The sequence below is a fragment of the Saccopteryx leptura genome, chromosome 1 (assembly GCF_036850995.1).
Source record: "Saccopteryx leptura isolate mSacLep1 chromosome 1, mSacLep1_pri_phased_curated, whole genome shotgun sequence".
NCBI classification, from domain to species: domain Eukaryota; kingdom Metazoa; phylum Chordata; class Mammalia; order Chiroptera; family Emballonuridae; genus Saccopteryx; species Saccopteryx leptura.
The window spans coordinates 230,691,813-230,706,579 of record NC_089503.1 but is presented as its reverse complement, the minus strand read 5'-3'; the positions used below and the strand labels follow the sequence as shown (position 1 = coordinate 230,706,579).

Here is a 14,767-nt window from a genome sequence, read left to right as displayed (position 1 = left end):
TTCGGCTCCGTTTTTTTATTAACATCTGTTTGAATCCAATGTGAACCTGCATGGGCCAGGTGGCTATGATGGTGTCCGTGGCTACTGGCTTTACATAAGCTAATGGCCCACCAGTTCTTGGCTCTGTTGTTTCATTACCGTCTGCCTTAATTCAATTAGAAACTCCATGTGAATGGCCACAATAATGGCCCATGGCCTTACACTAGGCATAGTCTGTGGCAGGATTCGATACAGATTGGCATGGAGCCACCACCTTTGAGTGGTGGAGTAGAGAACTGGCTGCTGTTGTGGTTCCCCATGGCTGTCCTTTTGGGGGCTGTAGGATGGCTGTCTTTTACAGCCATGCATGAGAAAACCAAGAGCTCTGTAGAAGAGGCTCCTAGGACCTGCAAACCGAGCAGTGGAAGTAGCAGGAGCAAGCATGGGAGAGAGATGCCGACCCTGGACCTGGAGCAGGCACCAGAGGAGGCCAACCAGGTTTGCGAGATTCGATTGGAAATGGAGCAGATGCTGGAGGAGGAATCACAGGTTTGTAAGTTGCCGATTGCCCTGGATGTTGTGGAGAGCCAGCAGTGGTGGGAGGCTGGGGCTGAGGCCAGAGCTGGGGCTTTAAGTCCTGCAGAGCAGACGGCGGCAGTGGCCCGGGGCTCATGTCCAGCACCAGGAGCTGGTGTTTTCAGTTCCTCTTTGGAGGATGAGGAGAATTGGGCTGGAGTTGCAATCCTCAATCTCCAGAAGTTGAGAGCCCAGCTGGAAGGAGTACCTGCTATGCCCCTGGTAGATCTGCGATTTTGGCACATAGGGGTGGATGCCATCATGCTTTCCAGAGCAGAGATGGAAATGCTGACTGCCATTGCCACATGCTCCTTTTTGGGACAGTTTAAGACCTGCAAGAACAGCAGGGATGAGGGGGGTGGCTGAGGCCCCATGTGTGTGGACTGATTCCTGTACTATGACTGGAGTGAGCTCTGACTCCTTTCTTGGACTGAAGGATTTTGGACAATGTGAAATACCCTGATGGAGGCGGGGGCGGCTTTGCCGAAAGCACTCCCCTGTCTCGGGAAGCTTTTCAAATGGCTAGTTTTGGTCAAATAAGTTTTTAAATATGATATATGTTTGCTCAATTATAGTTTGCATTGGGTGTGGGGGACAGGCTGAAAGCAGGCAGGGTCCTTATAACCTAAGGCTTAGTTTTAAGACTAAGCTTTTCCCCACACACTTGACTGATTGCATGATGTAGGGTGGTGCACTCTCATGAGGAATCCCATTATGCCTCAGATAAATGACTTTGTATCAGAGACTTCCTTGTTTGTATTTTGGATTAAAGGTTTTGATTTCTACACTATAAAGTGGGGCAGACGAGGAGCTTGCTCTCTCCGTTCCTGAGATTAGCATTAGAGTGAGAGCAGAGAAAGGCCAAGTGGAGGAGAGAAGAGGCAGCCAAGATGGTGGAGTGCTGAAGAAGAAGCCAGTTTTGCAGTTTTTGCAAAGAGAACGAGATGGGGAACAGAGGTGAATAAGGCTGGTGAGGTAGAAACTTTTGATTCTAGGAAACTCGGATAAGTCAGTGGCTTTGGGAGCCCTGAATGGAAAGGGAAGTGTTTTCCCACTGTGTATATTTCTTGCCCACCAGGTGCAAGCTAGGATTAAAGCTAATGGCCCAGCAGTTCCCAGCTCTGTTGTTTCATTACTGTCTGTTTGAATGAAATGCGAACCTGCGTGGGCCAGGTGGCTGTGTTTTTGGCCATGGCTACTGGCTTTACAACTACAAAGAAGGCCGAGGACATTTTGTGCTTTTGGCAAAGTGCTCAGAGACTGGTGAAATGTAGCATTGTAATTGTTGAAATTGTATGATTTGTCATGTTGTTGTAATTTGTGTAATGTGCCTAATTTCCTTGTGCAGGAATACCTGTGCTTTAGATTGTAAGCGAGCAAAAGGGGTGGAATGTTGGTCAAATAAATTTGTAAATATGATATATATGTTTGCTTGCTTTTAGTTTGCATTGGAAGTGGGGGACAGGCTGTAAGCAGGCAGGGTCCTTATAACCTAAGGCTTAGTTTTAAGACTAAGCCTTTTCCACCCTTTTAATCTTAAAAGCTTCTCAATACTAAGCTTTTCCCCACACCCTTGACTGTTGCATGATGTGGGGTGGTGCACTCTCATGAGGAATCCCATTATGCCTCAGATAAGTGACTTTGTATCAGAGACTTCCTTGTTTGTATATTGGATTAAAGATTTTGATTTCTACATTATAAAATGGGACTGAGGAGCCCATGCTGGAGGAGAGCAGAGAAAGGCCAGGTGGAGGAGAGGAGAAGTGCCAAGATGGCTGAGTGCTGAAGTAGAAGCCAGTTTGTGCAGAGAGAAGGAGATGGGGAACAGATGTGAATAAGGCTGGTGAGGTAGAAAACTTTGATTCTATGAAACTTAGTTAAGTCAGTGGCTTTGGGAGCCCTGATTAGAAAAGGAAGTGTTTTCTCACTGTGTGTATTTCTTGCCCGCCCGGTGCAAGCTAGGATTAAAGCTAATGGCCCACCAGTTCTTGGCTCCATTGTCTCATTACCATCTCTCGGAATCAAATGCGAACCTGCATGAGCCAGGCAGCTGTGATGGTGGCCGTGGCTACTGGCTTTACAAGAGGCATAGGGGGAACTCCTGATTCTTCTTCTCCCTTAGCTTTTATTGATCAGAAGCAAAACAGAGGTAACAGGATTACAAGGGAAGGAGATCAGGTGACAAGGTGAAGAATGATTAATGGCCATTTTGCTGACATGGAGAAAGGGCTAAATTGGTCAGCACATTTCTTTTCTTTTGCCTATTAACAAGCACAAAGAAAGAGTCTAGAACCTATAGGCTGATTTTCTAAAGCCTGTTCACATGCATTTCTTTGTGTCTGCACAAAGGTCATCCATTCATCCACTTTCTTGGTGTTTGCATCCAAGAGACATTCACTCAGGGCTTTTACCTAAAGTTCCCCAATCCAAATCATTGAGGGTTCAAGGTTAAATGGATGATTCCCTATAGCCATTTAAACAGATTTTTTTTGTTATTTGTTTGTTTGGTGTGAGGTAGAAAAAACAAATTTTCATTTAATGAAAATTGTTTCTTAAAAACAGATAACACTAGCCCTGGCCGGTTGGCTCAGTGGTAGAGCGTCGGCCTGGTGTGCAGAGGTCCCGGGTTTGATTCCCAGCCAGGGCACACAGGAGAAGCGCCCATCTGCTTCTCCACCCCTCCCCCTCTCCTTCCTCTCTGTCTCTCTCTTCCCCTCCCACAGCCAAGGCTCCATTGGAGCAAAGATGGCCCGGGCACTGGGGATGACTCCTTGGCCTCTGCCCCAGGCGCTAGAGTGGCTCTGGTCGCAACAGAGCGACGCCCCAGAGGGGCAGAGCATTGCCCCTGGTGGGCGTGCCAGGTGGATCCCGGTTGGACGCATGCGGGAGTCTGTCTGACTGTCTCTCCCGGTTTCCAGCTTCAGAAAAATACAAAAAGAAAAAGAAAAAAAAGTAAGTAAAAAACAGATAACACTATAATTCACTTCTGATATCTGAAATAGAATGGGTAATTTAAAAAATGGCATCATTATTCTTTAATTTTTAAAATTCTTCTAAAATAGTATGTCAAATGGTTGTATAATTACATATTAAAATAACTTTATTCCCATTCAACAGTAATATTTTTTCACTATTTAGTTTTGCGTTATTAATTTTAGCTGACTGCATTGCACATACTCCTGGCAAGAGTGTTCCACCCTAGTGGGTTAGGACTCATGAGGAACCCTCACCCCACCCTCTCAGTCTTGAGGATATTTTCTATCTAGTCAGAAGAAAGTTCTGGTTGTATTTAATCAATAATATGAGATGCTATGTTTATAATAACGTCATACGCAAAACTTCTATATCTGTCCTAGACAAATGAGACAAGAATACAAGTGACCTTGATAGGGCTATGACTGGTCACACCAAGCAAAGTCTGGATATTATAACTGTGTTTGGCTGAAACAGACATTTCACAATTGTTTAAATAGGCAAAAGTACTGCGAGAATTGAGGCATCATATGGCCCTGTCTTTGTAGGCAAGAAAACTCAGAAAGACTTGCATTAAAAAGAGTGTGAATAATTGTAGGGCCAGTAGCCGTGGCCACCATCACAGCCACCTGGCCAACACAGGTTCACATTTAATCTGGACAGATTGTGAAGAAACAGCAGAGCCAGAAACTAGTGGTCCATTTTCCTTTATTCTAGACTCATACCAGCCAACTAGTAAAAAACAAACACACAGGGCACCAAAATTCACTTTTTCCATTTCTTTCCTAGAATCAAAGGCCCTCACCAGTCTTATTCACATCTGTTCCCCATCTCCTTCTCTTGCACAAACTGGCTTCTCCTTCAGCATTCCGCCATTTTGGCTGGCTCCTCTCCTCCACGTGATCTCCCTCCCATGGAACAACGTGGTCTCCTCTTCCTCTCTCTACAAGAACATGGCTTCTATCCTCAAAATGGCCTTCTAGCTCCTCCTTTTAAAATATTTTGGTGCAAAAGCCCCTCTCCCAACAGCATAACAAAGCCCCTTCCCAAGCAAGAAGAGAAATTAGCTGTATTATGTGAGAGCATCACCATGTGAGAGCAGTGGCCATCTTTAACAGAATGAGCATTAAATTAACATATCTGCCCAACAATAATTATATAGGGGGTCCTCAGGTTACCACAGTCTCGACATATGATGCTTTGAGTTTATGATGCTCACTCTCATAAAAACTTTAAAAAAATATTGAGATGTGAGTTTTTGGCTAACACCATTAGCGTAGTACTTACTGACTACATAGCTGTTGGTCAAATAAGTTTGTAAAATATGATTTTTATGTTTGCTCACTTATAGGTTGCATTGGGGGCTGGGCAGCACATGTATATGTGGGTCTATGAAATTGCAAATTGCCTTCCTGCTTGGGAAGGGCTATTGTTTTGCTAATGTTTGCTGGAGGAGAGGTTTCATGCCAGAAAGTTTAGAAAGAGAGAAGGGGAAGAAGGAGGAGAAGAAGAGAAGCCATGTTTTGCAGAGTGAGAGAGAGAGAATGCAGGGTACTGAGGAAGAAGCCAGTTTGTGCAGAAAGAGAAGGTATACAGATGGGGAATCAGAGCTGAGGGGCTTTTGTGAGCTCTGCTGAGACTGGTGGGACCTTTGATTCTAGGAGAAACTGGAGAAGATTCTCCTGGTTGTGGAAACGGATAATGTGTCAGTGGCTTTGGCAGCCCTGAGTGTTTGCTTGTGGGCTAGTGCATGACTTTAATAAAGGAAAGGCCCATCATTTTTTGGCTCCACTGCTCCTTTACCAGATGGGTAAAATTCGGGTTATGTCACTGTCGTAGGAACGGAACTGTGTCATAACCTGAGGAATCCCTGTATTGGCTGACCCTACAGTTTCAACAGAACATTAAATTAAATTTATGAATTTATATTAATGAGTGTAAAGTCAGAAGCCACGGCCAGGGCCACTATCACAGCAGCCCGGCTCATGCAGGTTCGCATTGGATTCGGACAGTCGGTAAAGAAACAACGGAGCCAAAAACTGGTGGGCCATTTTCTTTAATTCTAGCTTGTACCCGGCGGGCAAGTAAAAATACACACTCTGGGCTCCAAAACCCACTCACATTCAGTGCTCACAAAGCTACTGACTTATCCGAGTTTCCTAGAATCAAAGGTTTCTAGCTCACCAGCCTTATTCTCCTCAGTTCCCCATCTCCTTCCTTATCCCAGATACAAACTCTACACAAACTGGCATCTCACTCAGTACTCCGCCATCTTGGCTGCTTCTCCTGGCCTCCTCTACGTGGCCTCCTTCTGCTCTCTGCTCTGCTCTCTCCTCTAATGATAATCTCAGGAACCAAGAGCGCAAGCTCCCATTCTGCCCCTATTTTATAGTGTAGAAATCCAAACCTTTAATCCAATATACAAAATAGGGAAGTCTCTAATACAAAGTCACTTCTCTGAGGCATGATTGGATTGTACCACCCCACATCAAGACGGGTGGGAAAGGCTTAATCACAAAACCAAGCCCCAGGCTACAAGGATTCTCAACACACATTAATATCACCTGGGCGACGGCCTCACGTGGGCAGCACCATCTTTAACAAAGTGAGCATAATACATTTTATCTGCCCAACAATGAGCTATATAGCTTTATTTGTATGTGTTTATAAATTTGCTTGGAGTTAAAATTCTACATAATGGACAAACATCCTTATTTCTGATATTGTGTTCTCCCAAATCAAATTCTGCCTAATTCCTAACTACAGCGTGTCCATAAAGTCATGGTGCACTTTTGACCGGTCACAGGAAAGTAACAAAAGATGATAGAAATGTGAAATCTGCACCAAATAAAAGGAAAACTCTCCCAGTTTCATACCTATTCAATGCAGTTCGATGTGGGCTCATGCACAGATTTTTTAGGGCTCCTTAGGTAGCTATCCCATATAGCCTCTACAGACTCATCACTGACTGATGGCCTATCAGGACGGGGTTTCTCTACCAAACTGCCAGTTTCCTTCAACTTATCCCACTGAGTAATGTTATTCCTATGTGTTGGCACTTCATTATAAACGCGCCAATATTCACATTGCACTTTGGTCATGGATTCGAATTTAACGAGCCACAGAACACACTGAACTTTCCTCTGTACCGTCCACATCTCGACTGGCATGGCTGTGGGCTGCTCTGCTGTATACACTGTGTTACATCATCATCTGTGCATGCACACATGCTGCCACATCATCCTACAGAAACTGGGAGGGTTTTCCTTTTATTTGGTGCAGATTTCACATTTCCATCAATGAACAACTAAGGAGCCGCAACAAAGAATTGATGTTTCTCATCTCTCTCCCTTCCTGTCTGTCTGTCCCTCTCTGATTCTCTCTCTGTCTTTGCCACACACAAAAAAAAAAAAAAAAAAAGAAAAAGAAAAAGAAAAAGAAAATTATCATCTTGTTTCTCAATTTGTCATAATTTATTATGGCACTTTCTTCTCATGGGTATTAGCATTATAAAAGAATGCATATTTTTTGTCTTGCTCAATATTTTAACCTTGGAGCCTAGAACAATGCTTGGAACTTAGTCATCATGCTCAGCATTCTGAGTGAGTTAATGTTTTTAGTACAAATTAAAACAACTTTATAATAAATGCAATTTAAGTAAACACTTAAGATTCTTTATATTTTGGTACACTATTTTAAAGAATTCTTGATTATTAGATAGATGATGGACTAATTGACTTTTTCCTTCTAAAACTTAGTCTGAATTTAAAATATATAGGATATTATGAAATAAAAATTACTATGTAGAAAATGCTAAGCTCTTGTTCTTATATCAGAGATATGAGCTCCTCTTAATACTTTATCCTATTAACTTTGGATGCATTTCTTCCAATTTGCCTATTTAAACATAACCAAGTCTTGAAGCAAATTGGGGACTTTCCAGTATTTCACAAGTGCCTTATTTCCTGGAGACACTATGAAACTTGCCATATGGCTCTGATTCTGGATATTGTAATTTTGTCATGTAATAAAATAAAAGTTAAATTCAAAGTCAAATTAACAAATTGTTATTGTAAGATTCAATTTATTTATTGCATAAGGTAATTAAAGACATTCCTGGATTTACAGCAATGCAAAACATGCACCTTAGTTTTTGATAAAGAGCAGAAACAGTAAAAGTATGTAAAAAGGAAAAAAACTCAGTTTTCCACAGAATACTTCACTTCTAGTCCCCAAATGTGCAGATTTTTTCTTACACCAAGCAACCCTGTCTTTCTTTTCCAGAATTACTGATAACTATTATTACAGTCAATGTGGACTTTAAAATCTCTCCCGGACATCTGGAAAGAGCAGGTAAAAGAGCGGACAGCTAATTAACCTACAGATCAAGCAGATGGGAGGCTGGCAAGCCCGTGGCCACTCGTGTTTCCACCAGACAATGGCTGCTGGAAGGGGGCAAAGTGCCCCTACAGACAGGAACTCTGCCCCAGAGCAGCAGGGCCCAGCAGCCACCAGAGCTCCCAAACATATGCAAGGGACAAGAACATGAAGCATACAAAGGGAAGAACGAAAGCTGATGCCAGCTGGGCTTTCTACAATTGCACTCAATTCTGACACTATCTACCTGGTGTGTCAACAAATCGGAAATTCTCACAGCCTCCTCAGGTTCCATTAATTTGGTAGGGTGGCTCACACAATTCTGAGAAACACTTACTTATATTTACCCATCTATTAAAATACATGTTAAAGGATGCAGATGAACAATCAGAGGAAAAGATACATAGGACAGGTACGTGGGCAGACATACGGAGCTTCCATGACCTCTCTGATGTACCTCTCTCCCTTCGCCTTCACTTTTTTACCAACCTGGAACCTTCTCAAAATCTATTGAATTGGGATTTTTATGGAGGCTTCATCAGATAAGCATGATCAATCACTAAGTCTATTTTCAGCCCTTCTCAAAAGAAGGCAGGGGGTGGGATAAGAATTCTAAGCTGCTAATCATGGCTTGTTCTTTCCCGTGAGCACCCTTTATCCAGAAGACATCCAGAACCCCACCCAAAGTTGCCTCATTAGAGCAAAGGGCTTTCCTATAACCCAGGAAATTACAAGGGCTTTAGGTTCTCTTTTGTCAGAAATGGGGGGGAGGGCAGGGACCAATATATATTTTCTATTATCTTACAGTATGCAGTTGAAGTCTAACAGTTGGGAATTATAAAGCAGCCTGTGTAAGAGAAAGAATAAGGACTTTAGAGTTAAAGTCCTTGGTTTATATTCTGGCTCTGTGTCGGGGCCCAGAGCAAGCAACCCCAAGATCTCTTGCAATGGCATATTGATAATTTCGAATTAAAATCACTTGAGAAGCAGCAGGAACGAGAGATCTACAACTCTCCTTTATTCTATAAATGCAGAAAATAAATCTCCACGTGATAGATGCCTTCTCTGCTCCCGAGAGCCGAGAGACAACCTTACCACAATAATTATAAAATCCAGAATGGAAAAGTCTGTATATACAAACCTGGTAACGTCATTACTAATTTATTACCTAAGCCCAAGGTTGCTTGGATTCCTGTCTCATGAGCACTAACTTTCTCTGTTCTGTCAAATTTTCACAAATTGATTGTTTCTTTGTGTGAAAAGTGTCAGAAGAGACCTAGAAGGATCATTTTTAAGCCTCATTTTAGGATTTGAGCATCACATTGTGATTTTACTGAGCACGTGTATTAAGTTTTCTGTTTTTTCTTTCTCCTGTTAATCAGGTCTGTGTCAATTTTATTATTTTAGCATTGGTCCAGCCATAAGAACTAAAGAAGAGTAGATGGGGGAGGGGCATTCTCCCCTCCCTAACACCAGCAGACACAGTAGCCTCAGTTCTCAGAAAACCAAATGCATAAACATGTGGAACAATCTTAACATAGTGTCCGGCATTACACAGAGTAGTCATTACAAAGATGTAGTTCTTTTGTCCTTCTCTTTACTAAATTTTCTCCATCCATCTGTGCAGATCCTTTCATGCATGTTAGCCAATTTAATTATTCTGAAGTGATGAATCTAATGTTGGGCTCATGAGTATTCAAAATGCACAGAAGAGTGTTAACAGAACCAGAACAACTGTTACTCAGAAGGTGCTCCTCATGATATTCACTTACTGACCTACCAGTGTGAAAGGATTAGGTGTAAATACACAATCTACTGTACCAGAAGCTTCATAATTTTAAAACAAAGTTCATTGACTTTCTTCATGGGGGATCCATGTTCATTCCTTGATACTTCTCTGCTAGATCCCTATACATTTACATATATCTTTGACTTGGCTAAACAAAGGGTGATGTAAAGATGAGGTTTACCTTTGTTGAGAAATATTTGTTGTGTCCTTATTTAACTAGCTCCATGACAGGTGAGAAAGATTTGATTGCTAATGATTTAAATATGAAGTCTTGTGGAAACACTGAAGAGGAAGAGATTCCTTCTTCTGAAGGTATCAGAAAGCATGCCAGAGAGGAAGTGCTATTTGAAATGAGTTTTAACAAATGAGTAAGCAATATTTCATAAGAGTCAAACTGTATTTATGACTAGTTGTGTTTTTAGTACTTTTAAGATTATATAATACATGAAAATTATGTTATAAAGTTTGTTTTGATACATTCACACTAAATAAACAATTTTAATAACATCACTTACAAACAGTACATTAAAAATTTTTTTAATTCTATTAAATGATATTATAAAAAGCATGATTTGGTCCCTGGCCGGTGGCTCAGTGGATAGAGCATTTACACGGCATATGGAGGTCCTAAGTTCGATTCCCAGTCAGGGCTCAAAGAAAAGTCACCAACTGTTCTTCTCTCTCGCGCTCTCTCCTTTTGCTCCCTATTCTCCTGCAGCCAGCTCGATTGGTTCAAGCATCTGCCCTGGGTACTGGGGATAGCTTGGTTGGTCTGAGTGCATCAGCCTCACGCACTAAAAATAGCTCTTTACTTAAGCATTGGCCCAAGATGAGTTTGCTGGGTAGATCCTGCTCAGGTTTGCCTCACTATCTCCCCTACTCTCCCTAAAAAAAAGTATGATTTTTTGTCAAAATTTAAATGGTATGTTTAAGCTGGGGAAAATAATGAAGTTAAAATGTTGATTGGAGTTTTAGGACACATAACACCATCAATTGTGTACAAAAGCAGTTTTTATAGCCTTATGTTTGAAATTACTGAAATGTACCCTTAAAGTATCAATATCCCAGGGTAAAACATAATCCCCTGGTTCCTGTCTTCTTTGTGATATTTTTGCTGTGTGAGGCAGGACAGTTTTATTACCTACAAAATGACAGAGCAACTTTACATAAGAACATCTCCCAATAATTTTTCCCCTTTGAAACTAAATAGTTATCCAAAACCCACATAGAAGAAAAAATAGACTCTTAATTGATCTATAATTAGCACCGCGAGTACCCCTTCTCTTGAATTGGTGTGCTAATAGTTTTTTTTCCTGCTTTTTCTTGGATGTGCCATAACACTTACAGCAGAGCAACCATTACTTGTTGCTGGATATTTTTGGATTTTAGCCAAGATACTTTGAAAAGCTCCTACTTGTATGACTAAGTTTAAATCCCAACTAAGTGGTTTTAATTCTCTTCTAACTTCTATCTATGACAAACAAACAAACAAACAATCAACAGCAAAACAACAACAAAGGACTACACATAACAAATAGTCACATACCCTATCAACTAAACAAATGGCTCGTTGAATGGCTGTTACGTTTATAGAACCTTCTTTGCATGGAAAAAATATTTTGAAAAAAAAAAAAGTAGCTATACAGTTCCTAAATGTATTAAATCTCATTATGAATAAGAAATCTGTATATTAGTTTTATTTTCTCCAATGTAGCGCCCGAGACAAAGAATTGAGCAGTGGGAACTTATTTGGAAAGGTGTTCCCAGGAAGTTGATGAGGGAATAGAGAGTGTGAGGCATGAAGGAAAGGAGACAAGACCAAAATAAGGATTCACTATTTAGGTCAATGTTGGTCAAATAAGTTTTGTAAATATAATATGTAGGTTTGCTCGCTTATAGTTTGCATTGGGTGTGGGGGACAGGCTGTAAGCAGGCAGGGCCATTATAGCCTGAAGCTTAATTTTAAGATTAAGCTTTTCCCCACACCCTTGACTGTTGCATACTTTGTATCAGAGACTTCCTTGTTTGTATATTGGATTAAAAGTTTTGATTTCTACACTATAAAATGGGCCAGAGGAGCCCATGCAGGGGGAGAACAGAGAAAGGCCACGTGGAAGAGAGGAGAAGCAGCTAAGATGGTGAAATGCTGAGGGAAAAGCCAGTTTGTGCAGAGAGAAGGAGATGGGGAACAGAGGTGAATAAGGCTGGTGAGGTAGAAACCTTTGATCCTAGAAAATTCGGATAAATCAGTGGCTTTGGGAGCCCTGAATGGAAAGGAAGTGTTTTCCCACTGTGTGTATTTCTTGCCCACCAGGTGCAAGCTAGGATTAAAGATAATGGCCCACCAGTTCTTGGCTCTGTTGTTTCATTACCGCCTGTCCAAATCAAACCTGAACCTGCATGGGCCAGGCAGCTGTGATGGTGGCTGTGGCTACTGGCTCTACAGTCAACATTGTGAACAACTGGGATTCCTCAACAATATTTAGATAAAGATGCAGAATGCCTTCAGAATTATCTTCTGAAAAATAGGAGGCAGAAGCATTTATTTGTGAGAACTTCTCTCTTGGTTTAGGGTTTCTGTGTCTGCCACAATCTTTAACTGTTGAGTAAAACAGTGTGAATAAGGGAGCTTCAGGGTGCGGCTGAGGAAGTTGCAGTGGTTCAAAGTGTTGAAGTTTATCTAAAAGAAAATAATATAGCATTTTATAATAGAATATACATGTGCTTTCATTGGAAACCAATACATATGTGATAGCAGAAGGAATGAAGTAAATTCCTGCTCACTTTTTAAATTTAGCTCAACATCAGTTCCTGCTAATTCAACTCTTGGTTCTATTTTACAGGCTTGCTTCTTTCCTATATTCTAATCTTTGAAATCGCTAACAAAGAACTAAGCACACAGATTTTGGTTTTAATATTTTTAATTTATTCTTGATATTCTGTAATGACATATCTGAGAAAGAAGTTTTTTTTGTCTTTTGGGATTTCAGTATTTTTTTCTTTTAAAAAAGATTAGATGGTTCCAAGATTTTTTGCTGTTGTTGTTTTTGCCTAGAATTGGCCATAATTCATGTCTTGTAAGCATGCTCATCCACTAATCTTGCCTTCAGCATATTCCTTCTGTAATTCACATGGACTCAGGGTTTGTACATATGGACATAAAGTGATTTTAGAAGATTATCACAAATCATTGCTTGTGCCCATATATTTTCCTCTTTTTATAATGTTGGAGACTCTCACCATTAGATTGATTCTTTGGATTAAGGTGTATATTTTTGGAAGATCTGTGTAAAACATCCAGTACATGAAATAGATTTGGAGGAGTAATATTCAATCACTTACAGAAGTTTTAAATCTGATTATGAAGCAAAAATTCTCAATCCTAGGTAAACATCAGATTGTCAAATTGGTTTCTAAGTAGCAACTATTAAGTATTGGCAAGATTACAACAAAAATTTTACCAGTCATAAATTCCATAATAATTTTTATTGCAAAAAGTAATGAGGGTATATGTGTTTGAGGGGTCACCATTTAAGTTATTGGCCTGGATGATTAGATTATCTTATTTTTCAGAGGCACTAAATGGAAATCTTTGAATGATCACTTCCTGTGTTCCTAAGGCTAACCACTGAATTGACAGTACTTTGAAGATCTAAGTAGAATGCTATTTATAAAAGAAACTATATCCCATTTTTCTAACTTATGTATTTACTCTTACAGGCTCACGTCTTATTTCCTCATTTCTTTCCCTAGTATGTTGACCAATAAGTATTTTACAGGCTTGCCCTTCTAAGGGCCCTTCTAAGCCCAAAAAGAGAGAACAGACAAAATTATTTAGCCATGTTCTTTGTAAACACATATCTAATTGAGCAACCAAGTGGAGAAATAGACTATTAATCATTCTGCCTCCAAACAAACCAGGCCATAGCACTGGGAACATTAATTCCACCTCTCCTACTGACAAACACCTATGCAGCGTGTAACCATTGCCAGAGTCTTCTGTAAAAACCCAAAGGCAACAGGAGAAGTCTAGGATGTGGTTCTGATGACTTCCCATTGCTCTTATAACACAGCACTTTCATGGTGCTTCTCCTTCTGTAAAACTGCATTGAACGTTATAATTTATTTTAGATAAGGGTGGATTAGGACGTTTGAAATTACAATAAATTTTAAACATCTTCATTTCTTTTGGTGAAGAAGTTGATATGTATAGAAGGTACATAATTTTTTTTCCCACATCACACAAGTAGTCAGTGGTAGAGGCAAGACTAGAAATGAAGTTTCTGACTTTTAATTGCTTTGGTGAGTTAGACACAAATTGACCATTTTAGAAGGTAAAATAATGGGAAAGGCTGTCTCAGTTCTTAGCAGTAGTGTACTAAGGACAGGGTGATAGAGCTTCTGCACTGGCTCGATGGTTCTCAATAGAACTTAGACCAATAGATACTGTTTCTTGGAAGAATATTTTATCACTGTCATTGTTTGAAATTATGGGCACATTATTATTGGTTTTAAGTCATCTAGAGACACAAGATCCCCATATGGATGACTTACAGCACCTTATAATTGAAATGCCACAGGTGAACAATACATTAGTCATGTCCATTTAAGTTCTAGTACGTAATACAGCAGCCTAACTGCAGCTGAATATTAGATAAGATTTAGGCCTGAGGAACTGTGAAGATGGGATGGAAAGTTGGTTTGAGCACTTATCCTGCCAATGTTCTCTAATGGCTTTCTCCTCCCACCCCCCAAAAATTTAAGTTTAGTTTTTGGTTTAGGACTTATAAATCTATCTAAATCTGAGGTGAGCTTTTATAAGCTCATCATCTTACATATCTTAACAGTATGCCAAATGTGTTCTTGCAATAGAATAATTAAATATTTTAAACAAAAACAAACAAACAAAAAACTTGGCCTCTACTGATTTATGTAATGTTCGTTATTTCGTTTATAAAAGCAAAACTTGGTTGAGTCAAATGATTCAGTTTGGCAGAATACTTACTATTCTAGCAAACAAACTGTTCCCAGCGTGAGTCCATTCTGAAGTTTACAAAGGTTCAATTTCTGAAC

General features: G+C 40.3%; 1 protein-coding gene across 1 annotated transcript in view; it reads right to left on the bottom strand.

The window, feature by feature from the left end:
* ASIC5 (acid sensing ion channel subunit family member 5) overlaps window positions 1–14,756 on the bottom strand; it is a 77,823-nt gene extending 63,067 nt beyond the window's left edge. The window contains exon 1 of the mRNA XM_066360932.1: window positions 14,700–14,756. The gene's annotated coding sequence lies outside the window, so the exon portion shown is untranslated. The remainder of the gene's footprint in view (window positions 1–14,699) is intronic.
* Between the last annotated feature and the right edge of the window lie 11 nt (window positions 14,757–14,767).